This window comes from Bombus pascuorum, chromosome 7, assembly GCF_905332965.1.
Source record: "Bombus pascuorum chromosome 7, iyBomPasc1.1, whole genome shotgun sequence".
Lineage (NCBI taxonomy): Eukaryota > Metazoa > Arthropoda > Insecta > Hymenoptera > Apidae > Bombus > Bombus pascuorum.
In genome coordinates this window covers 7,542,568-7,567,592 of record NC_083494.1, presented here as the reverse complement: position 1 = coordinate 7,567,592, position 25,025 = coordinate 7,542,568, and the positions used below count along the sequence as shown (strand labels likewise).

At 38.9% G+C, this 25,025-nt stretch overlaps 1 long non-coding RNA gene across 2 annotated transcripts in view; it reads left to right on the top strand.

Annotated features, from left to right (window-relative positions):
• LOC132908830 (uncharacterized) overlaps positions 1-24,423 on the top strand; it is a 159,704-nt gene extending 135,281 nt beyond the window's left edge. For both annotated transcript variants that reach the window (XR_009658424.1, XR_009658423.1), the window contains exon 3: positions 23,748-24,423. This is a non-coding gene — a long non-coding RNA (uncharacterized LOC132908830). The remainder of the gene's footprint in view (positions 1-23,747) is intronic.
• Positions 24,424-25,025: the final 602 nt, after the last annotated feature.

Sequence of the window (25,025 nt, the reverse complement as noted above, 5' to 3'; positions counted from 1 at the left end):
ATCGCGACAAGCTATTGACAAACAACTTGGTAATTTAGTGGACGTTGGCTGTGACAGAGAGAACTTGGCCCTTGAGCTTCGTCCACACAAATATAAGATCGCTATCAAGGCGACAAGATTTCTCCACGGCCGGCTCCTCCATCGTCGCTTCCTCTCTACACGCAACGCAGACACACGTTGTACCCTCGTACGTTCTCCCCTTGGACGTTGTAACCAATCTCTTTTCCACGCTGTAAAGTTTTCCAGGCGGGGAGAGAGTGGGCTGTGCCTGAAAAGACGGGGCCAGAAAACTATCCGCCGATAAAAAGAATGGTTCTTTAATAAATAATGGGCCGAGTCGCCGTTCAGACAGCCGCGTCCCATTGTAAAGCGTTTCTTTTGGCTCGGTGAAACCAGCCGGAGAAACGAGAAGTTGAAGACGCTTTTGGCGAGACCGGTGTGCTTTTATACGATCTATACACCATCCGCTTCTCTTCGCCATCGTTTCCGTTCCTTTTTCATCTTGTTGCAGGAACAGCCAGGGAAAAGTATCGCGTGCCTCGCGACACACGCGAGATCCGACGGTTCGTTCGATCGACGACGATCTGGTATCGCTGGGAGAGGAAACGCTGGAATTGCGACGAACGAGACGGACGGCGAATCTCGTTCCATGAACAACTGGAGAATGGAGAATTTTTCTCGTACGTTTGCTGCTTGATTGTTTCTACGAAATGAAAATTTGGTACTTTTCTTACGTGTTTTTGCAGTACTTACGAAACTCAAATCTATAGTTGGAAGTTGTAACTGAAGAAGAGTACTGTGGGGAGGGGGCAAGGCCTATGAGATAAAGTAGCGAAGTAAATTATAGTTTTCAGTTATAAAGTAGGTAAAAGTTGTAGAATAATTTAGGTATTCGACTAAAAAATATACTTAGCATTTGTATCTTTACTACAAATATAAGGAGTTGGATTGGTAAAGCGTGTGATTGTCAGAAGAATTAGAAAACGATTTTTTTAATGAAAAGGAGAGCGTATTATAAATTCCATACAGGATTCTATAAAAGTGAATCAATTTTCTTCTACATTTCCGATGTATTTTCGTACGTACGTAGAATAATTTCTTATTCAATCGTGTATCAAACTCGATCCGATAGAACGTAAACTTTAGAAAAATTAAAAAGATAATTGAAGAGGCACGTGAACGAAACCACGTGAAAACTGTTGTTCACCGATAAAACCCAGAATGAAAACTACTTCGTAAGTTCTCCGTGGAATTCACTGGAAGTTTAAGCGTCCAGGGACGAGGATCTTCTCCTGGAATACCTGTGTCGACGAGCGGGATAGGAAAAAAGCTCGTGCTTTCACCCCGACTAAGTGCATCGTAACATCCTCGCTCATTATCTATCGGACGATTATCCCCTGACGCTTTAGCTATTGTTCTATACCAGTTTCCAGCGACGATCGATACCTCTGCGGCAATAATAAAGGATAGACTAAACGTTGAATCCATCTCGTTAATTAGCAATTTTTTTCATTAATTAGTAATTTCATTTTGGCGAACGCCCGATTTTTTTATGGTGTTCTTCAAGGTTGCATTAACGCAAGCTTTCGTTCGGAATCTTTTTCAATTAATTAACATCACCGATTTCGAATAGCAATGCCAAAGATTTACTTTTTTTCACATGTCTTATATCTATTTTTTATCTAATTTAACGCTTCGTGGACGTTGTCTTGCACTTTCTGTAGGCAGATTGGATCATTCATATTCACGCGTGACTTTTTGCTGTTCTGATTTCAAAAAATCTGAAACATCCCAGAATACTGTAGTATCGTGCACAAGGAGCCTGGGGGTGTTGGACGAATTATAAACAAGCGGTTGCGAAACACATGAGGCTAAGACAAAAGACAAGGGGTTGCTAAGGGACGATAAAGGAATTAACAGTCATTGTGAATTGAGAAGCCAGAGAGTGCGAATTCCGTTATCGAGATAGTATTGCTAGAGAGAGAGTTGGATCCGTGGTGATGAGAATTGCAAATTAATTATCTAGTTGTCTTAATTATAATACATTATTGTTATTATTGTTATAATACGTTGTTAATCCATTTATTGTAAATAAACTAATTGTAGTAAAAATCCTACAATACTTATCGAGGTCTCTAGGATTTTATACGATCAATTTCTTAGTTAAATATTTCAAATGCTTTGTGATAGAAATAAAAATACACTTGGAAAGAAAGTGAAGAAGAAAATGCGAGTGAGACGCGAACGAAACGTAAAATGAACGTAAACGATCAAGATTGCTTAATGAAGCTTGAAGAAGTTGGAGTATTTATAGCGCTCCCATAGCAGTTTCCTTTGAATTGTAGAATTTTCTTATTTGTATAGTAAACTTCCGTATAGCATCTATTATTCCGATACATTTGCGATTCCCCCAATAATGTCGCGTTTATGCAATTTTTATGAATTACGTCACTGCTTGATTCTCTTAGTGGGTTAAGTTGTTTCGATTAACCTGTCACTGGCGAGGGTAGGTTGAAAGAAGAGAAACAGAGAGAGAAAAAGGAGAAAATACGGTTACGAGAGAAACGTGGATACACGATGGTAAGGACGCGATTATGCGATTAACCGGCCGATCTTTTATGCATTCAGCCTGCCCCACGATAACGTCTCCGTTTTGACGAAGTACGCTCAGGCTATGTGTATATGAGTATGCTAATATTTGTGTAAGACTGGAACACGTAGAGGAACTCGGCGAAACAAGCTTTCGGGGACGATGATGAGGATCGATGAATTGCGACCTTTCTTCTCGCTGAGGTCAGGGGTCAAAGGTATTTATTAGACTCGATTTACACGTGGTGATACGAGATAGTATATATTTTCGGATTATTCTTGGGTTTTGTTTATTTACCACAAACGTAATAGAAAAATATTTTCCGCACTTAATTTCTTTTTTTATTTTATTTTGGTTATTTTACAATTTGTCCTTATGGACATTTGGTAAAGTGTTATATCTTATTGGTGAAGAAAAAAAAAATAAAATAAAAATAAATATAGCATGTGGGTGGCTACCCCTAGCGGGGTGCCAGCTTCGTTTTTTCTAAGTTATATCTTTTATGCCGCACTTAATATCTCAAAAATTGCGTATTAGATCCCACCACCTCTATCCCATTATTCGCATATACTCTACATTAAACACCTAATATCCGCTATTCCATATCTATTATCTCAAGGCCATTTCACATTTCCATCCCACATTCCATACTTCATGTACCTTATCTCATATTCCATATCTCGTAACTAGTGTTCCTATCTGAAATAACAAGATAGGAATGTTCTTCGACTAAAATAGCAAATCAAGGTGAGCCGAACGAAGATGTGTAACTCGTTCCAGTGACATCTCCAATGGAAACTGTATTCTTCCGCAAGATTGCTAAAATTTGAAAGAGAATTAAGCCCTGAAAGAATTCGCAAATACATTCATCGTACATTTGGTCGTACAAAGCATCATATTTCTCATTGTCTGGAATTCCAACAAAGAATCATGCACCCTTGAACGAGTACAGGAAATCTTGACGAGCAATCGAAGCCATTCTAGATACCTGGTACCTGTTTTCCAATTTCCAGCCGACTCGTAAGATCGAATCTATCGTGGAACAGAAGGCCACGATGCAGCACATTTCACAATATTGTCGGGTCCAGGGCCCAGGGCTTGTGACACGAGACCTTTCTCCCCTCCTCCATCCACCTGGAGAATCTCGTCCTTAAAATGTTCCAAGTGGAAGGGGAACTGCTAGAGGGGACTGTAACCCTCGTCACCGCAAAACTCGACTGAAAATCGAATTCTCAGGGCATCGGATGACAATTTGGCCTTTCGACGACCGAAGAACTCGAAGAGCCATGGGGATAGGAAAAACGAGGAGGGGAAGTATAGATAAATCTGAGCAAGCCAAGAAAATAAAGGGAGATGAAGAGAGAAGATATAGATAAACTTAAGCCAGCTAGGAAGTAAAGTGAGATAGAGGAAAATATAAAGTGACTACAAAAAGATATTTGCTCGTATTCTTATTTTTCTAATCAGGCGTCTGTTTATCAAATTCCATATATTTCATATATTTTCATATATTTCATTTTTATCGAATATGGTACCACGTATAAAATTACTGCCATATGGAAATACCAATAAATAATACGAAATTTAATATGCTCGGATCTAATTCACTAGTATGTAAATGTTATGATAAATATAATGGTATACAAATATTTTCTGCGTTCACTGTGTGTATATAAGTAGATGTGCATTTTGTATCGACGATATACGAACGTCAGTAAAGTATTTATATGAGTCAATAGCAAAGTAATAATCAGGAACACCGTCGACTATTTTCTTGCGAAATTAAGATGTACATATTATACGAAACTTAAGTCGCTTACGTAAGAGATCGCCAATGATGTATTAAAATTGAATACACGATTCGTCGAGGTGTTAACCGGTTTTAGATACAATCTCCAGAATTAATGAGCAATTTAGAGAACAACCTCCTCTATCCCTTTGCAGCTTGACAACTAAACGAGGTGAGGATGATGAGTTTCTTGAATAACAAAATGGCTCTATAACGTTTCTTAACGTGCTAACGCCAACCTTTTATCGCGCGTTAATTTTTCCAGATAAATTCTGTCGCGCGAAAAATTGCCAATCTTCTGACCAAATTATTTTCAGTTTTATAACTAAACTACGAGATCCTTTATGCATACAGATACACACATACACGAATCTAAGCAATCTAGGAAATACCGCGAGATAAAGAACAGAAAAGGAAGAAGAGACAGATAAATTCAAAGAGGCCGTAAAATAAAGCAAGACGGTGAAAAGAAGAGGGTTGGGGCGACAGAGTGACGACAGCAGGGAGTGTCGAGGGGAAAAAGAAGGAAGATAAACAGATAGCAAAAGAAGGACAGAGAGAATAAAAGAAGAAACGATGTCGCGCTACGTTTGTCTAAGGAGATGTTATCATCGCGGAGGAGGTTACACCAGGACAGGGGCGTACACGATGAAAAGGTGCCCGGGAACGAACCAGACCCCTAACAATCGTGTCGCGCATTCTTCTCTCGGCGATCCGCTTGGTCCGATAGTTTCGACAGAGTTGCAATTTGCTCGATGCGGTCGACGCGCCCTTTCCCCTCTCGCCAACGATCTGTTAAAGGTTCCTCCACAACAGGTCCAAGCCCACGACAATGAGATTCTTATCAAGGATCAGGGCGTTTTCCACGCGCGCTCTCCCTTCGTCCTCGTCTTTTCTTATGCAGCTGTGTATGCATAGCGCGCATACGCCGACAATTGTGCCTCTTCCAAGTGTAGAGCAACGTTCCAGGTCGTTCTTGTGTTTCTTGGGTACAGGGGATCGTACACGCGTCTCTTCCTGGCGAATATCCTAGGCGAAGATCCGATCGGCGAGGGGGAAAATACAGTTTTCAATATGCCGGTGTGCGGAGTCCGGCTACGCGAGGAAAATCCAGCGAATTGGATGCCGGTATTTCGAAGGAATATAGAGGGAAACTGTTGCGCGAAGAGTTTTAAAGGTGGCACGAAAGTGGCAAGGATAGGAAAATTGTCTCAGAGTGTTTGAAATTTTAGTTCAAAGTGCAGAGGTTTCTTAGAGTTTTTAATTATTGGGAAACGAGAGGCTGAGAGAGGTTTTTGATATTTCGTTCGGGCGATCTGGTGGATAATATTTCTCCGTTTCTTTCAAGAAAAGTTGATTTCTATCTGTTAGAGATAGACAGCCGTAGAGGGGAACTACTATACGAGTATCGGTGACGTGAGATTGATAAGAAAGCGACAATTTTCCAAGGCTGTTGGATTGATATTTTGAATTATAAATGAGAATATGAAAGTCTCGTTTGGGATCTTTAATTTGCTGAAAGTGTAAATATGTATAAAGATGGAAGAGTAGAAATTCAATGTCACTTGGAATTGAAATGCGTTAAGAGAAAAGTGGTATAGAATTGTTGATCAATATAGAACAGTTTTCATATTAATCCGTTGTTTATTTTTCCTAAAATCTATATGTATTAAATTTATTCTATAGATTGAAATTGCTTTCCGATATGTTTAATCGGAATAGGTTTTCAAAATATCAAATATCTACATATATATATGTATATGTATGTACATACGTTTTTATTAAAAAAATTTTGTTTGGAAGCTACGATCGCTGTTACTAAATTTATACATGTCTGTTTTTATGATTCCTAAATGGGACCGTAACAGCTGGTGGATCTGTATCTTCCCTTCTGCTCTACTCCCAACCCTCTACTTTTCCTTTCTTTCGAATTTTTCCTTCTCTCTCTCTCTTTCTTTTCTCCCTTTGCTGCTTTCTTTTTTCAGTTTCACATTTTGGATATAGAAAGATTTTTCGTTAAATATTATGGTTATAAATATTTGGTGGCGTGTAATTTAAGATTATAAAGTTGAAATGTTGAAAGAAAGTTGACAAATCTTCTTTATTTATAATTATTTTCAAAAACAGTAAACAAAATCAGCATTCAAAGCATGTGAAGTTAACTATCTACGTTCGATACTTCTCATCTTTTCTCCTATTCGAAATTCCCGCGTAAACCAACATATTTTTCATCATATTTCTATTGTCGATGAAGCGAAACGATCTGATCGAAGAATCAGACACAAGGTAAACCGCAATAAAATACAATACAAGCGGCCTCGTTATAAGTTTTCCTCTGAAATGTCCGCCATTAGCATATTACGATCGTTAAGACGTAGAGACGTGTCGCGATGAAAAGGAAAAAGAAAAAAGGAATAAAGCAAAAAATTAGCGATCGCGTGTTAAACTGGTGGAATCGTTGGCCAGAATGGAATTAGCATTTTTTCGTGACCCGTGACGGAAGCATATATACTCTCTGCTTCTCTCTGTTTCATTTTTTCATTCGTCTGCTTCCTCCGTTTCGACGGGTGTGCCGCTGTTCACGGGTATTCGAGCAATTTTATTACATTGAATATCATTTCACGCTCGAGAGTATTCTCTTTATACCGTTGTCGGTCGCGTTATCTTGTCGATTCGCAATTTATTTATAATAATCGTGAAATTTACATCGGCTACAGTGTAGTTGACGCAGAATCGTTCTTTTAACCCAGACCAAAGTTCACTGACGGGAGAAATTTTACAATAAGAAATGTCAACCAAGCCACAGATACGTAGAAAATTATAGAATTTTTAATATCGATGAGCTTTGAAATATAAGTAGAATCCTTCCAGAGCGAGAAATCTTTATTTCCGCTTCCCTTCTGACTTTAATTTACGCTACAAGGTAGAAACATAAATCTTATACATAAACAAGAACACGTGAACACCAAACCACGAAACTTAAGTACTTTGGACTGTATAAATCCTCAGTTGGTATCTTTCGATTATAGATTTGAATTAAATAGCGTTTAGGTCGAGTTGCTTAATTTTTTAATTAATTACTTTATTTCAGCGTGTTACCATCGGATAAAAGACAAGATATTTTACGTCTAACATTTTATAAACTTTGACAAAATACGTACTATTTCGCACTTTGCATCCATAATCAAGAACAGTTTCGACTCTATGACCGATATAATTAAAAAATATTTCAAGCAAAAACGCGATTGGATCATAATAATTTGTATTTTGTCTTTTTACGTGGTAAGGAATTTAGCGCCTAAGATATAGAACATAAAATAGAACTAGGGATTTAGTATTCTTTGCTCTATCTTCTCCGATATATTATTTAATTAATTTGGAAGGAGTCTGTCAGAGGAGAAACATTTTCCGACGAATAACACAGTTTTCGCGTCTTCACCGACGACGCGAGCACGGTATAAGTATAAATCATAAAACGTATTCCATCTGGGAAAATCCGAGTTATTCGATATCGTACACCTTTCATCGAGCACCGCGCGACGACAAGGGATTTCCGTTTTCGAGCGACATTCGTGAATCGTGTAATTCGGCCTCGTAAAAAGACCTGAACTTCCCGATTTGGAACGATTATACGATTCGAGGTGCACGTTTTATCTAGGTCTCCATTTGGTAGTTCGATTGCTTTGAACAGCTTGATACTGTTACGATACGATAAAAAGCTGTACAAGAAGAATTATTTGAAACGCGGTATTAAATTACTTGGATACCTTGTCAAGCTAGAAATATCCTGCTAGAAAATATTTTGTATAATTTATAATTGAATTTTAATAGAATTATTTCACAGCGGTTATATTCGTCAGATGAAAATTAAATAATAGGTTGGCAACTAAGTGATTGCAGATTTTGTCATTAGATGGTGTTGACCCAATATTTCCACATAATAAATTAATTTCGATTCTGGTCAATTATAATTGTTGCGAATGCAGGTACAATATAATTTATTCTAAATATAGAAGATAGAACTCCCGAAAGATTCCAAAGTAAAGAAATTATCATATTCAACATATCAGCAATCTAAACGACAATTACCTTTTCTTGCCTCACTAACAATTTCATAAACCTCTAACAAAATCAAAATTCGATTAGCCGCTACGAAAAGTCGTTTTGTTGGGCCAACAATGGAGTCAGTAGCAAACCAGTAGGAAACCTTTAAAAAATAATTGGAAAAAACAAAACATCTCGCGTAATCCTTGCTCTCGTAATCTTTCTCATCGTAGGACACAGTTGCTGGAGCGTTCGCAAAGCGGAGCCAGACAGTTTCGTTATTTTCGTCGGTTGTTCGACGGGTTTTAATCCTAGGCGGAGGGCGCGCAGAGCTGGTCGCTGGTCGCTGGTTGCTAAAAGGAAAAATGGTCGTCGTAATACCGCAACTTTCCAGACTGTCGGGAATCGTCGACTCGTGAGACGAGTTCGAGACAGTTCTCGTAAAGCCGATACCCGACGATGGAATTATGTGGCGTTCACGATTTCGTGCAGACACACTTACACATAGTGCACACTCCTTCCCAGCTTCCGATCCTTCCTGATTGAATTAAAGTTCTGCAGCAAGCCGTGCGAACAGCCGTTCGAAGGAATCCGCTGATAAACGTGCAACGACAAAGTTCCTGGAACTAACCCCGGAAAAATATCCTCCGCAGCGAGTCGTGTTTTTTTTTGTCTTTCCTCAGAAATCAAGAAGACGAAGAGTTGATTATAGCCCGGATGAGGAATAATGGATATGTATCTGGGTAATCAGATTTTAGAAAAAAGTATGGTTGTTTATGAGGCTTTCGTTTTGATTGAGAAAATAGAATATGGTAATTGATTTTGTGAGGGATGGGGGGTTAGAATGTAGGTCAGGGTGTGTTGTAGGGTGTGTGACGAGTGACTGAGGGTCGATTCGAGGAGATGAAACGTTTACATTAAAGTATTGGTTATGAGTGGACCAGGGATGTTTATCAAAATGATTGGAAAGTGAGATCCGAATAGAAATTTCTTTCGTCTTATTAAATATTATTACGCGGTTTTGGTCTGAATGTTTTGTATATTTTCTACTATTGCGTGTTTTTCTTGCAAATTCGTGAACGTTTAAATTTGTCACGAATGCACCAACGTCTGTGATCAACGTGATTAAGAAGACGGAACAATTTTGCCAATGTATGTATACGGGAGATTTGAATGCCTGGTGACACCTAACATGGCAAGATTTGTGTCGTGAGCGTGAAGTGTTCGAGGGTATGGAACGATTGGGAGAAGTGAAAATTGCAACGATTAGATATCGTGTGAGTAATGTGGAATGTTTGGGATTATACTATAATTTGCGAACAATGTACAAATGTTTATTTAATTCTCAATTGGTATTGTGGAATCTAATCGTTTAATAACCATTAATAGTCATTATCGTAAACTAAAATTGAATATCCTGAAAATTAATGTAATCTGAACCTTCTGTTAGAATCCATTAGAAATACAAGGATTAAAACTAAACATTTTACTTGCCCATCCACTGATTCTATAATACAAATACATTATTCACTCTACTACAATAGATAGCGATGATAATGGTAGTAGAATGTCACGGTATAATAATAGGAAAAAGAAAAATACAAATCATAAAATGGATCTGGATCATCGAAGTGACTGTTTGTATTAAAAGCGAGATTTCTTTAGTAGAAGTAGCGCAGATTTCTTTCCCTGTTAGTTTACGAGATGGAATCATATGTTGGCTCACGATATATTTATTCAGTGTAATACGAGCACAGAATTCATCGAACGGAAGGGATATAAAGAAAATAAAAAACAATTTCAATACGAACTAACAAATACGTATGATAAACCATAAAGAACAGCGAGCGCCAAGATTTCGCAAATCGTATAAGCCCGTTTACTCTCGTTTTCGAAAAGAAACGCACGATGCAAATACACGCGACAGTGCACGACTTAACGAGACGAATTAATTGGCCTAATTGAAGTTGACAAACGAACGAGCCCGTTAATTAATCGCCACTCACGTGTCGGTGATTCTCTGTCGAAAGTGGACGCCAAGATGAAACGGTACGATTCGCAGCTTTTGTCATCGGCTGCACGTGGCTATCTATCCGCGCTTCTCTTTAATCCGATGAAAGCATGCGATACCGCGTACGAATCGCGGATTATATCGATCAAAGGAACCAACCACGAAGTAAACTTGAACATCTGTTCGCCATCGTCTCATTTAATATCCCGTCTTTGCATCATAGTGTCAACATTTGTTTCTGTTCCGCGGCGTGACGTATCCGGAAACTTCGAGCTACATATTATGTTAAGACTGTGTAGATTTTGCGAGAGAAACTTTGGGATGGAGCTTAATGCAGCGGTGTTTATATGAGAAAATTTGACGCAGAATGCTAGTGGTATTGACTCTTGGAATTATGTGGAATAATTAGTATTAAAGGTGTAAGTAGAAGTTAATTGAATAAAGGGAGCAATGAATGGTGGAAGGAATAGTTAACATAACGAAGCTAAAAACAACAATTTCTTGACGATGGCCATCTAACAATGTAAATTTATATATAATATAAAGTAGCTTATCTGGAATATTTTGAATTGAAGATTGATCAAAAAATGACGAAGGAAGTACGGAAGTCTTGTTCCACCGGTTCTTTGGTAAAGAAGGTTTAAACACGCAAGCTTATATTGCGATACACCTGTAGCGTCCGTAGTATCTTAGCCATTTCCTAAGCTGAAAATTACATCTTACCATTAAATTTCAACTCCGCGCGATAATAGCGAACATTCGATTAGACTTCTCCAAACTAAGTTTATTTTTGTTACACGCCACGTTCCCCGATAAATCGCCGATTATCTGACAAATTCCAGGATAAAACCTTCCACGTTTTACTTATAACTACAGTAGCGGACAAAAGTTTAAGACGATGATTTGTAAACCGGATTACAAACATCTTATACGCATATTGTTCTTCTATTCGGTTTGTCTCTTTGGAATAACGTAGCTGTATGTTTGACCTTCGTAACCTCAGACAGTCAGTTGTTAAATACAAACAATGTAGGAGTTACAACAGTTAGTTACCGCCTAGCACTTGGAAACAGTGGACATTAGTTTAAGACGATCTGTGTAAAACGTGAGTACGAGTACAGTTTTTGAACATTTTGATTCTGGAATGTCAAAATCATTGTTTAGTGTACCTTTTATTGCTTAAAATTCATTTAGGTAGGAACAGACTATGGGTAAATCAAAGAATTTACTTGAAAACGAAAGGGAACAAATCGTAAGGCTGCGAAAGCAAAGTAAAACCTTCACCGAAATAGCAAATATAGTGAACAGGTCAGAAACAGCTTGTAAACAAGCTTGGTATAAATGTTTAAAGACAGGCATGTATTGCGATCAACCGAAAAACGGAAGACCACGGAAAACAACACCGAAAATGGATCGCCGGATTCATCGATTGAGCGAAAAGGATCGTTTTCGTAGTGCAAATAATATTGCTGCGGAGATAAACTATGAAAACGATACACAAATTAGTGCTAGAACTGTTAGGAGAAGATTAGAAGACTTTAACTTAAGAGGACGAAAACCCCAAAAGAAACCACTGCTGAGTTCTAGGAATCGAAAAAGACGACTTGCATTTGCTAAAGCTCATAAGCATTGGACAAGTGAAGATTGGCAAAAGGTATTGTTTTCTGACGAATCGAAATTCAGTCGCGTCTCTTCTGACGGGGTACGGTACGTTAGACGTCGAATTGGCGAAAGTTTGAAAACACAGTGCGTTTTAAAAACTCTTAAACATGGTGGTGGCAACGTTATGGTGTGGGCGTGTTTTTCTCGAAGCGGCCCTGGTCCGATATGTCGTATCAATGGAATTATGGACCGTTTTCAATACAAGGACATACTCAAGAACACAATGTTACCTTTTGCACGCAACAATATGAGTGATGATTTTATTTTTCAAAATGATAATGATCCGAAGCACACGGCTCGGGTTGTGAAACAGTTTTTTCAAGAAGAAAATATCACCGTGCTGCCGTGGCCGTCGCAATCACCAGACATTAACCCAATCGAGAATTTGTGAAGCATCATAAAAAAGACAGTACAAGGTTATAAACCGAAAAATTTAAATGAACTTTACTCTACGATTGAAACAGCCTGGAATAATATTACGGTAGATTAATATAAAAAATTAATAGATTCTATGCCAAGAAGATGTACCGAAGGGATAAGAAATAACGGATATTGAACAAAATATTGAATTTAAACAAAAATTGTGTATATTTTTTAACCAAAAATTAATATTTTTTGTATAGTCTTAAACTTTTGACCGACGAAATATTATACAGATTTCGTTCCTTTTTTATAACTTAGCTATTGAGCAAAATATCAAAATGAAATTTTTTTTCTAAGTGTACAAACAAATGTACAATTAGTTAATACCAAAAGTAGAACACCGTATTTATATTTTTTATGGAAAGTAAATCAATTATTTATTTCTTCCATTTCGTCTTAAACTTTTGTCCGCTACTGTATCTCCCGATCTAATTTAAACGAATTAGTTACACGTATCGCGATACCCGCACTACTTTTCTGATATCGATAACCACCGATAACTACGTGCAGTTATCCCACATTCCAAGTGCCACGATCACTCAATAAAAATCATTTTATATATATATTTCTATATTTCTATTACATATGTCGAGTTCTCATTGGGGTTAGGGGCGTGTAACGAATCTTCATTTGAATTAGTTATTGTTGTTATACGATATAGATGATATTTACGGGTACCAATATGATTATTACAGAATTTGACAAGTAACCGTGGCGATTAGATACTTCAGATGCTAATGACAATGATCTTAGGTTCAATAACCAATCCATGGTTAACGGGATAGCAAATGTTCCAAATTCCAAAGTCTAAGTTGAACTGAACTTACTTGTCCACAATTCAAGTGTAACTCAACTTACTTGTACTGCGTACAAGTAGAACTTAACTAGTCCTCTCAGTCCAAGTGGAACTGCACTTATATACTCTTCTCCGTACCTCTCTGTATCCCTCCAGTCAACTATATTTTTAAGGAGAACTATACAATTATTCCATACCTCTGTTAGATAAAAACGACCATCCCGTGAGCGTGGCTACGTTTAGCGACCCGTTGTGTCACTTCGAGCCCAAGCCTATTTTCTCATACGAAGAGTCCTGTTTTGCGGCCAAGTTTCAGGACAAAAATGCAACACAAACAAGAATACACAAAAGCTCCGCTCCCCTGCGGCTTAAATCCAAAAAACAAAAATAAACACAAAAACCGTAAAACCACGACACATAATATAGCATGGCTACGTCGTACCGTCGCGTATCGGTACTTTTGCCTAACACACTATACTCAAATTCATTGTTTATTGTGAATTTCAAAAATGTATAAAAAAAAAAACAATTCTTGGCAAAATAAACGATTTAAAAAAAAAAAACCTATTTTCTCATAAATCTCGGGCACACCTAATCGGATTAAATCATAAACAACTACTTTTAAGTTTTATTATTTAAGTACAGCTATAATGAAAAGTCTAGATTAAAGTATTGGGGGTCTTCCCAAAAATTCCAAAAGAAAAGCTCCGATGTCCTTTCATCTTCGACATATATATACATATTATATTTCTATATTTATATTTCTATATTTTTATATATATAGGAGAAGGGACACCGAGTTGGTTCTCCCACTTTGGTTGGTCCAGTCCTGTCGAATATCGGCTCACTCCTCCCCCGAGGGATAATAGATAATTTTCTTCCCCCGTTCTTCGTCATTATCGTGTGCACAATGCACGAGGATGTGTATTCGTACACGGTGGAAAGAGAAATGGTTAGCGGACAGGAAGCAGCCTGTACACGGTAAAGGAAGGCGAACGAAGAAGCCGCTCCTCTACACAAACCAGGGCCCTGTTCGCCGTTGTTTGGTTGGTGGATCGCGAAGCTTATCGTGATCTACCAAGCAAAAGGGTTTGCTTGCTTCAATTAACGAGGAAAAATGGCCGTCCTGGGCCTACATCTTTATTTTCCGCGGCCGTATCGGCTGCCGTGTGAATTATTAAAACGACCTGCCCTCTCTCGTACTCTTTTCGTGCTCTTTTTGGGTTTCGCTTTATCTTTCCTTCTGTTTCTTCTACAATGGTTGGCGAAAGTATTTGGACACTTTATCGTAGGTTACTTCTACGGATGTGTCGTATGCGTTGTATAAACCATTCTGGAATTTCAATAGTATCCAATAGTATTCTAACGAGTAGGTTGCGAATATTTGTGCAAATTTATGTTTTTATGAAGATATTTAAAAAAATATAATTTTTAGAGAATATTATTTTTACATAGGAAATTTTACGAAGAGTATTATATTTTAGGTATTTCGTATGTTTTACATCTCTGTATTTCTTCTCTGTATTTCGATACTTTTAATTCTCCCATTGATGTATAAAAATCCTAGTATGGTGATCGAATATATTTGATCTATCGGACAATGAGAGAGAAATCCTCGAAATCATTTATTCGTATCAACAGTACAGAAACTATAGTCAATTGTTAAATATCGAACATTGAAGAGTACAAACTGAGAGAATAACCAGAGAATCATTTTTTATTGTTGTTGAAATTAATCCATTAAGCACAGAACAATGGAATAATATATCTACAAATACATACGTATAAATCATGATAATTACGATATCTTGTTACGGTATTAATGAACTTCCAGAATGCGTTTCGTATAACACGTGTATAATGGTATATTCATGAAACGTGTTCTGCAAATGTTCAACTGTTTCCGTGAGCTACTGCTCGTTGAATTTGATTCTTCTTCTTGTGTCGCCTTCTACGATAAAACGATCGAAAGGGGAACGTTTCGCACAGAGAGGGTCGTCGCAGACGGAGCTACATTCCGGCACGGTCGTCGTGTAATTTGGATAAATACTTGCGGCGGTTCGCGGTCTCGGGAATGGCCAGTTCAAACCGCCTGACACGGGATATTTAAGCCGCAGACTCTGTTGTGCGGTTCGAATTACCTAAACGCAGGAATTCTCCGATTGCGAATGGGCCCGGTTAATGGGCAGGTGCTATACTATTTCACTGGATTACGATAGTTCTCCACCCTCTTTTCTCAACGTTTATACTGGAGATTGTTCATTGAAGTGGCAGAGAATCACGGTGAAACTCGCAAAAGTTACAACCCAAATCGTTCGTCGTATTCGATGACTTTGTGGTATTCTGGGTGGACGCGCCAGTAAAGGACATCAAATATTTGTTGTTGATTGGTGAAACTTTTATTGATCGAGGAAGTGGAGGTTTATTTCTGAAGAATTGACGTATCCGATGGTATTGAGGCGAAATATGATAATTGACCCAGATCATTAAATAGTGAATACTTACACAATTTTGTATTTTTTATGAAGTGGAAATTCAATAATGATACGAAAATAAGTACAAAGGAGGGATGGATTACATTTTATTGTACATAATTAACGAGTGTTTTTTCATAATATCGAATATATGGATCTAATTTTGAGGTTTCAAATAGGATAATAACTCTTACAAATTTTTAATCGTTTCCTATAAGAGTCCTAATTTTCACGAACGAGGAATATTCGAATGTTTATATATTCAGAACAGTCATTTATGCGCACTGAATCTTACCTCTGATTTATTATAGTCGAATCTATTTTAAAGGATAATATCTCTCTTCCTTTTATATATTTTTAAATAGATATTATACTTGATTTCAAACAGTCAACACGATGAAAAAAAATATATAGATAAACGTAAATGTAAGATACAATAAAGTAGAATATAAAATAAAATAATAGAAATATAAGTATAAAACCAATGAACGATATATGCAACGAAATAATCAAACCACAAACAATTGCAAACGTGTCCTCTACGACTAAAACCGACTCAAACTCTCCCCTCCTATATCGTCTTATCAGCGCGTAGCTCAAACAGAAGGTGCTTATCATCGAGCAAATTTGCGGACTGGGCTATCGTCCAAGGAAACGTAAAACGTTGGCCGGCCACCGATTCCCATTCAGGCCGCGGTTGGTTTTATCAACGCGACGAGCGGATCATAAGCACGAGATAACCGTTGTCCTTTCCCTGGGAAGGTTCCCTCGACCGCGCAAACCTCGCTTTATCTAGAATCCACTACACAACGCGACACGACACAACCACCTGGGATCGCCTCCGTTTTCTCCCTGCGGATGTTCCACGCAGATTTTTCCGAATTCCATCCACCTCGCCCTATCACGCTTCGCAACAAGCTGATGTATCGCAGCCCGGTGCCGGAGATATTGTCCTACCGGCTGAAGGTGCGCGTTGCAGACGAAGGTTGCTTCTTCGTGGGGAAGAAGGTAGAAGAGAACCATCGTGAGATCGCCAACGTGGAGAACGACGAAGCGAAACGGTTCTGAGCGCGGAGAGTTGCTTCGCTTCCATCGAAGCGATACAACGGCCTGAGAAGAGTGTGAGAGCGAATGAGACAGACGTAGGATGTTCGAAAGTGCGCGTAAGAGAGAGGAGGATAGTAAGGGCGATAATTAAGACGGACGCTGATCTTGCGATAGCGGGCTTAGTCCTCACGACGAGGACCCACCCGCTCTCGTAAGTACCGCACATAACAGTACTTTCTTTACTTCTACGTTGCACATGTATGTGTGTGTGTGTGGTCGCGTGTGCAGTTGTGTACTTTGGTTGACCACTAGCTGGAAAAGGCTGGAAGCTACATGCTCCGAGCAGCGATATTGTCCATTATAGCGCGATTCTTAAGTCTTATATACGCTGACGATCAAAAGTATTGGGGCACTTGCTTATTTCTGACATGATGTATTTTAATAGTTTCTATCGCAACATTGCCAGCGATGAGTCTTCTTCTTATATATGCTAAGGATTAAGAGTATTAGGGCAGTTGGGTAGACTGGCAAGATGTACTTTAATCGTAGAATTAGAGGTAAATCAAAGTGCAATGATTTTATTCTTTATAATCGTCGTAGACACAGTAGCGTTATAAAAAGTATTTCACACTTGTAGATACATTTTCTGAACATACATATTTCTTTTATTATGTGGAACATTTTGAAGTTTCGTTAGCGTTACAGTAAGACACGGTTGTCTCGTACGTGGAAGCTATGAGATATTTCAGATGTAAATAGCGGAATCATCTTTAGCATTTATTATTCATCGTTAACGCTGTATACTAATTTTTTACTACATATATGCTTGCAATAAACGTCTCGTATCTACATTTTTGAAAAGAAGAAGCCTTTACTTGGCTAACTAGTTTTCCATCTTTCCCTTTGATGTCACCTAGTATCGAACTAGAATGGCATTTCTCTTAACCTTTTCCTTATTTGATAGAAGTTCATGGCAGAAACGCTACGAACTTCCCACACATTTAAAAATTCCTACAAGAGTCCCTTAACACTTTGACTGCCACGTTAGTCATATATGACCGGCCACAGTTCTCATGTGACGTCACGGTGATTATTGGTGACCGGAGCGCTTGAACTTCTTACAATTGTAAAAATTGAATGAAAATTGACAGTTAGGGCTTTTTGAATATAAACGATAAATAGAAGATACTTTGAAATAAAAAGTGCCCCATTGAACAATTAAATACTTTTATTAGAACATCAATAAAAAAGAAATGAGAACAAATCTTGCATCTAACGATGCACTGTGTTTGCATCCATATCTTTGAGAGATAATGTACGAATATTATTATAAACACAGTTTAGAAAATAATCGTAAATGCTGCTTTATAATCATATAATTATACCTTGCTAATATCTTCTACACCTTTCAACAATATTCTGGACGTTTTGCTTACAACGAAGTAACGAATGCAAATGGTTTGTTGAAATAAACGAAGCCTCGTTATAATATGTCGCTATCAACAGTTACCAAGGCACCACGGTGACCACTAATAAGATAAACGGTCCACTGGGGAAGAATGTTGTCTTACATCATCAATTTATTATTATTTCGCCATAATATGCTTTGAATAATAAAAATATTCCCGTGGCGTCCTGTGCGAAACATGTGATTTCAGTGTTGCAGTCAAAGTGCTAACAAAATTCACTTGTTGATTATTACAACTGATTCACCGCAAACAGTTTGGATACTCATAAGCTGGTATAGTCTCAGTTATTCGAAAAATGCCATTCATAGAAGGAGGAAGATTCAAGAAAGCATACGATCGGAACTAAGACACAGAGGGGTAAAGTCTGAGAGGAGAGAGCATGAACGAACATCTCACGGAGACCAGGGATGACTTTAGAGAGAAAGAGAGAGAGAGAGAGCCTGGAGGAGTCCAGCACCAAGATTTATCGGCCTCTTACCGATACTGAGCCGTGCTCAAAATGCTGCAAAACACGATGAGACTGTGTGCGAGCGTATATATACGAGTCTGAGCCGGATAACGAGGCGCTACCGCCACGGTAAATAGCCCCCGGTCATTTATTAGCTGAATTTATCTTGCCACGCGTCGAACAAAGGGATACGGACTATACGCTGTGCTTGTTGTCTTCCCTTCAGATTCACCTTAACCTCGCTCTCTCTTTATCTATCTATCTATCTATCTATCCATCTATCTGTCTCTATCTCCGTTTTATTCATAGTTCTACGCTCTCCCTTTCGTTTCGTAAGCAGTGATTCTTGTTCATGCAACGGCGGACGAGAAGTCCGTGTCCTGCCACCCCCAACCCCTCCAGCAGAGAATCAACCGCGAGGCACCTGCGTGGAGGTTCTTGCCTTATCTTCGTGAGACTATCTGGCCGGAATTATCGGTGAATCCGAAAAATGACGGTATTAAGATTGGCGCGCGGGTTCCGCCAGCCTGCGTACAGAGGCACGTATACAGGGTGTTCCGTAAGTGGTGGTGCAATGGGTTACGGGGTTATTCTGTTGCGGAGAAGGCAAGTCCAAAGCGTGGAATGGGAAATTTCTATATAATCCTTCGATTTTGGAAAGAATTGCGATCAGATGCTTCGTCGCTCTGGTTCCGAATCCTCAATGACTCGTAAACCGAGGAAACCGAGTCCGATGTTACTTTGTGGAGCGAGGACTAGAAAGAACTGTTGCTTTCTCGCAATGATATTAGATCCTACTTAGAATTTGCATCGTGCCATCGTGAAATCGTATTCGTTTTGCCAGTGGCACGTAATATGGGTTGGCTAATTACATTTTCTTGAGAAATGGAATTAGAACGAATTTTAATCGGATAGAGGAATTGTCAAGTAGGCGTGAATTTTGGACAATTTTATTAATTCGGATGTAAGTGGGCAATTGACAAGACACTGTTCTATAATATATGCGAAAATACATCGAAACGTTTGATCAACAAATGTATACTCCACAAATTCCCAGCTCTCAATTCCCCCGATAAGCAATCTCAACAGGAAAGGGATTATTTTCCATACATTCGACATATTCTTTCGCGAGAATACAAGTTAGTAGCTCTACGAATAAAGGAATTATGCCAAAGAATTGCTCTACGAACCGCTTGTTCGAGAGTTAAATAAATAAATAAATATACGGAAAATGATCCAAGAAATTGTATGGAGAAGGTAATGTATTTTCCCGAGTTAGATCTCCTCTTAGTAACTAGAACCTAAATTCTAACAATAATATTAAAAATACAATCTAATCGGAAATACGATCTCACGAATAATCACAGAATCAGTCAGCCCGTGGGCAATTATACAGCTAGTTTCAGCACACCCTGTATAAACACGCAAGGGTGGTAAGAATGTTTGTGCGTGTTCGCACGAATGTATACACGCGATACGTTGGAGCGAAGCTGGTGAGCCACGTAAAAGGAAACGCGTGTTGTACGTGCGCGGAAAACGCCTGGCCAGATCCGCGCGAACGTTGATTTGCAATCGTACGTGCAGAGCCCGGAATCGGTTCGTGGCCTGGCTGGCCTCTCGCTTACTGTACTCTGTCCAACTTTGTTTGCGAGTAAGGTCTCCACAGGGCAGGATATCGAACCGGTTTTTATGGACTCTGGTTAATTTGCCGCCTGGTTGCACGCGTGCTCCACGAATATCTACCGAACGATGAAATTTTCGTATATAATTCCGGGGTGTAAAGTTGCTCACGTCGCTTCTGCTTACATGTAGAAGAGATGGCCGATGCCGTGTTTGACTAACTAGCGGCCTGATGATGAGTCCGAATGAAAGGATCGGTGACTTCTGACGATTTTTCGAGCGAAACGATTCTTTCGAATCACCGTTTTTAACGAATACTGTTTCATGGTTGTGAGTCACGAATGATTTAAAGGTTAAGAGTTTCGGATGGTGAAAATTACCGGCTCTCGAAATCGAGACCTTGTTCGATGTTGTAAAGCTCGAGAAATGAACGGTATTTAAATTCTGTTGATTTTATGAGCTCCGAGATTGTGACTGATCGTCACGCTGATACATGCAATCGGAATATTTCAAATAATTAGAAATATTTTGTCATAATTTGTCACAAAGATACACAGTCATGATGATTTTAATCATGGAATGCTGATTTATGGTTGGATGTCGTGAATTATTTAAACGACGAAATTTAACTTTTCCGAAAGTCTATGATCAATTTTATATATTTTTAATTAGAATATTTGAAATGTAGATTGACACGGTCGTTTAAACGAGCCATCGTCTTCGCTGTTCACTCGTATTTGTGAATAATTTCAAGATTAAGAACTTCAGATTCTAAAAATTAGAGTTCTTCGCGCGAACATTTCATATTTAAAAAAGCAAGAAAGCGAATAATCTATAACCATCGTTGATCTTATATCTCTTAAAATTCTGATCAATTCTCATGTCTAGGTACGTATTGTTTATTGCATTATATGATTGGAATATTTAAAACAATCAATAGCGCAGCTGTTGAAACGTTTCTGCCACTCCGTGTGTTGTTTAAGATTTCGTAAGGGTTCGAGATTGGATCTTGATAATGTTTTGACACTTTGATTATCTGTATGGGTTATTTAGTATGCCATAGCGTTCTTGATGTTCAATACGTCCGCTTTCAGTCATGATTCCGTAATTGCTTTCGCGCGAACTTTCATGCAGCTCGCGACCATATTTTTCATTCGCGCCGCGATTGCTCGTTTAAATTCTAAAACAGGATATCGTGGTGATGAATAGAGATCTCCGTGTGGAATGGGAAATACCCAGTCACTTTTTTCTTTATTAAGATAACCAAATAATTTCTTTTTCTATTTTAATATTACTTTCACCAATATCCTGTCCCAGAATAATAATGTTAAAACTTGATTCATTCTGTAAAATCGTCCAATATTATAATCCGCTCTGGATCACGTTCAACGATACAGGATATGCTACGATGTTTATCTCCAAGTGAAAATCTTGGAAAGTTCCTCGGAGAATTCACATCTACTTCCTACATGAATGCAAACGATCGATGTTTGTTATCTCGATAAAGAAACTGTTTATTAAATTTAACCAATTAATTTATGGATTAAATAAACAAGTCACAGCGTACTAAATTTCTTCAAAAATTTATACAATCTTCCATTCCTATCGTATATTCCCTTTTTTGTATGCTAAACATAAAAATCACATCAAGCCAAGGAAATGAAATTCATCTAAAGAATCGTATTAATTCAACTCTGGATATAACAATTTAACAATAGGGTGGTTAAAATGAACAATTTACAGGAATCTCATAAATTTACAGCAGTACGAACTTGGTAATTTCAACGATGTTTAATAAATTAATTCTATCTTTTTCAATAAAAGCTCTACGATCTAATCATCGGTAATCATAATATCAACATCTTATCTCTATTTCAACTACCAAATCTTCGAAACATTTCATTTTATTCTCGATCGAATCTCATAAAGCAACGCAAAGCAAACTCTCAGAAAGTTATAGCCACTACCCATAAAAGACGAAAAAACCGCAAAAAATCAAAAACAAATACAACGCGCGCCTTTCCTAAGGAGGAAGCGCGAAACGTCGGAGAGTAGACGTCGAGGATGCCGCGCATAAAATATGATACTTCGCACCTTACGATAATTTATCACCGACGCGTTTCCATCTGAATCGAACGGGCCACGGGAGATGCTACCCCATCTGCGAACTCGCTTCCCTCCCGGAAACCAAGGGGGATAAGCTACGGTGCATTCGGCAAACCGAAGACACGTTTCTGGTTCGGCATGGCGTTCCTCTTCGTGGCTGGCGCACGTTCCTCGTCACATCATTAAACGAGCCACGCCGTGTATGATCACAGGACCATCAGAGAGGAAGTGAGGTATCAGCCAGGACGGTGGTTTCGACGCGATTTATCGCCTCATGGGTGCCGCTTGTCGATCGAAACCGACGTATAAACCTTTGCCTGAAGGGTCGTAGGTCGCGATCGTACCTTGAGGCCGCGATGAACCGAGAGAACGAAGGGGGAAAGGGTTGTGTTGATCCTCTTCTTTCATCGGTGTCGCGCAATGCGCCCCTAGGGTTAAGTGGAATTCTTCGAACTTTTATAATTATTTTCTACGGAGGCGAGATCGTTAATCAGTAATTGGACGAGCGGTTCTTGCCGGGAAACGAGAGTGTCCACGAGGCAGAATGAGGGAGCAAGAGAGAAAGAGAGAGAGAGTGAGAGAGAGAGAGGTTATTACGATGTTCCTAGATCAAGCACACGAGAGAGGTTTATGAAGAGGACCCGATACGCGGGTAAAAGCGACGTTTATGTTTCCTGCTAACGGTGTATTTTATTAACTAAGGCTCACAGCTCTTTGTATCTTCTTTGTATCCGATGGATACCAAGCTCTGATCGATTGCCGCGCCTTTGCTAACGAGTCGAGCAAGTTGGTATCTGCTATCGCTTAGGAAAACGCCCTCGGGAGATGAAAATCAATTGTGATCCAAGAGATTTAGGAGCAGTTAGGAGCTTTTATCGAAATGTTTGCACGTTTGTGGTTGTTGTGAACCATATTTGTTATCTATGGGTTAGTTTGACGGAACTTATTTTGTTGAAATCAAGGATCAAACGTGAATTGAATTTATAAAATTGTGGGCTGGGATGGGATGATTGCGGGATAACTCGCGGGTGTAATTCTTAATCTGTGGGCTACATTTGTTGGGAGATTTCTGGATAAGTAGTAAAGATAGAGCGGCTGGAAAAATGATTTGCACGTCATTGTATCTGTTATACTTGGGTGAAAACATTTTTAATAATTGTGCGTGAAGAATACTTCAGAGTGCTAAGAATAATTTTAGCGATGTCTCATAAACGTAGTCCGGCTCCATTGTCGTGATGTTTTACAATTTCCTGTGATTTTTTTTTCAGAAGCGTCACGTTCGAAGATTAGCATTACGTGCGCCCTAACGAGGGAAGTTGATTCAAGCAGGAAGAATCCTACGTTGACTTTTAGTATTATAGAGTTGTTCTACTTTGCGAATTTGATTTATAGAGAGACTAAAGCAAGAATGGAGAAAAAGCGGTAAGAAAAATGACACGGTCTCCGGTATTTCACGCATGTAGTTATCTGCTACGACATTTAATCCCGGATGTTTTCACGGAATTTATACAACAAAAATAAAGTCGGATTCTTTCGAAACGAATCACGTGCAACGATCTGCTGTAAAATATTTAACTTATGTAGCACGTAGGTAGAGATCTTCAGAAATATACTGCCAGTGAGCCTGTGACGTTTTTAAACAATGTTCTAAGCTATAACAATGATGCTAAATGAGAGAACCGAGTCAAAGAAAAAATATGTAAAGATTACATCAAGAAAATTATATCGTTTATAGATATTTAGACGGGACGATAAAAATCTAGTCAGAACGAACAGATCGTTAAAATGCAATTGTTTATGAATCTGTATCCGTCCATTTACACCATTGCTAGAAAACTGAGGTAGAAACTTTCCAAAATCAGATACGAAAGATCTTCTACCATTCTTAAACAACGTACCACGTTACTAAATACATTGCGATGCTGTTAGTAACTGAAAAATAAATAACGATTCGAGAATGGAAATCTCATAAGAACAATCAAATCGGAGCAACCCACCCTCGTATTTACAAACCTATATGAACGACAGCAACCCTACTCTATTTCACCCTTCAATTGAACCATCCGGCGATTGAAATCAGAGAGCCAACGAGCGCATCGAACGCGTCGTTGATCGCGTAGCCGCGTGAAATTTGCCCCTCGTAAATTTCAACCTGTTTCACATCGTACAGAATTTACTATAACATCGATCTATCTCCCTGGTTCGTGTTCTCTGGCGTTTGTGCTCCTAGGATGACTAAAACCCAATGGACGCGAGCAGCCCGATAAGAAACGTCGACGTGACGTTCCCGGTAACAGTTCCAATTTGGGCCCGAGCGAGACAGTAAGAAAATTGGTCCGATCGTAGTAACTCACGTATTTACCCACTCGCTTCGATGTTTGATCACGGATATATTGGCGAAGAGAGGCGAAGGCACGCACGGTGGTCTCGCGGTGTGGTCCTCGGGTCGAGAAGAGTCCACTGATAGCATTCTCACACACTGTTCTCTCCTTCTCCATCCTGCATTCTCCCTTCTCTTCCTATCCACCTCTTCCACCGGCTTCCCC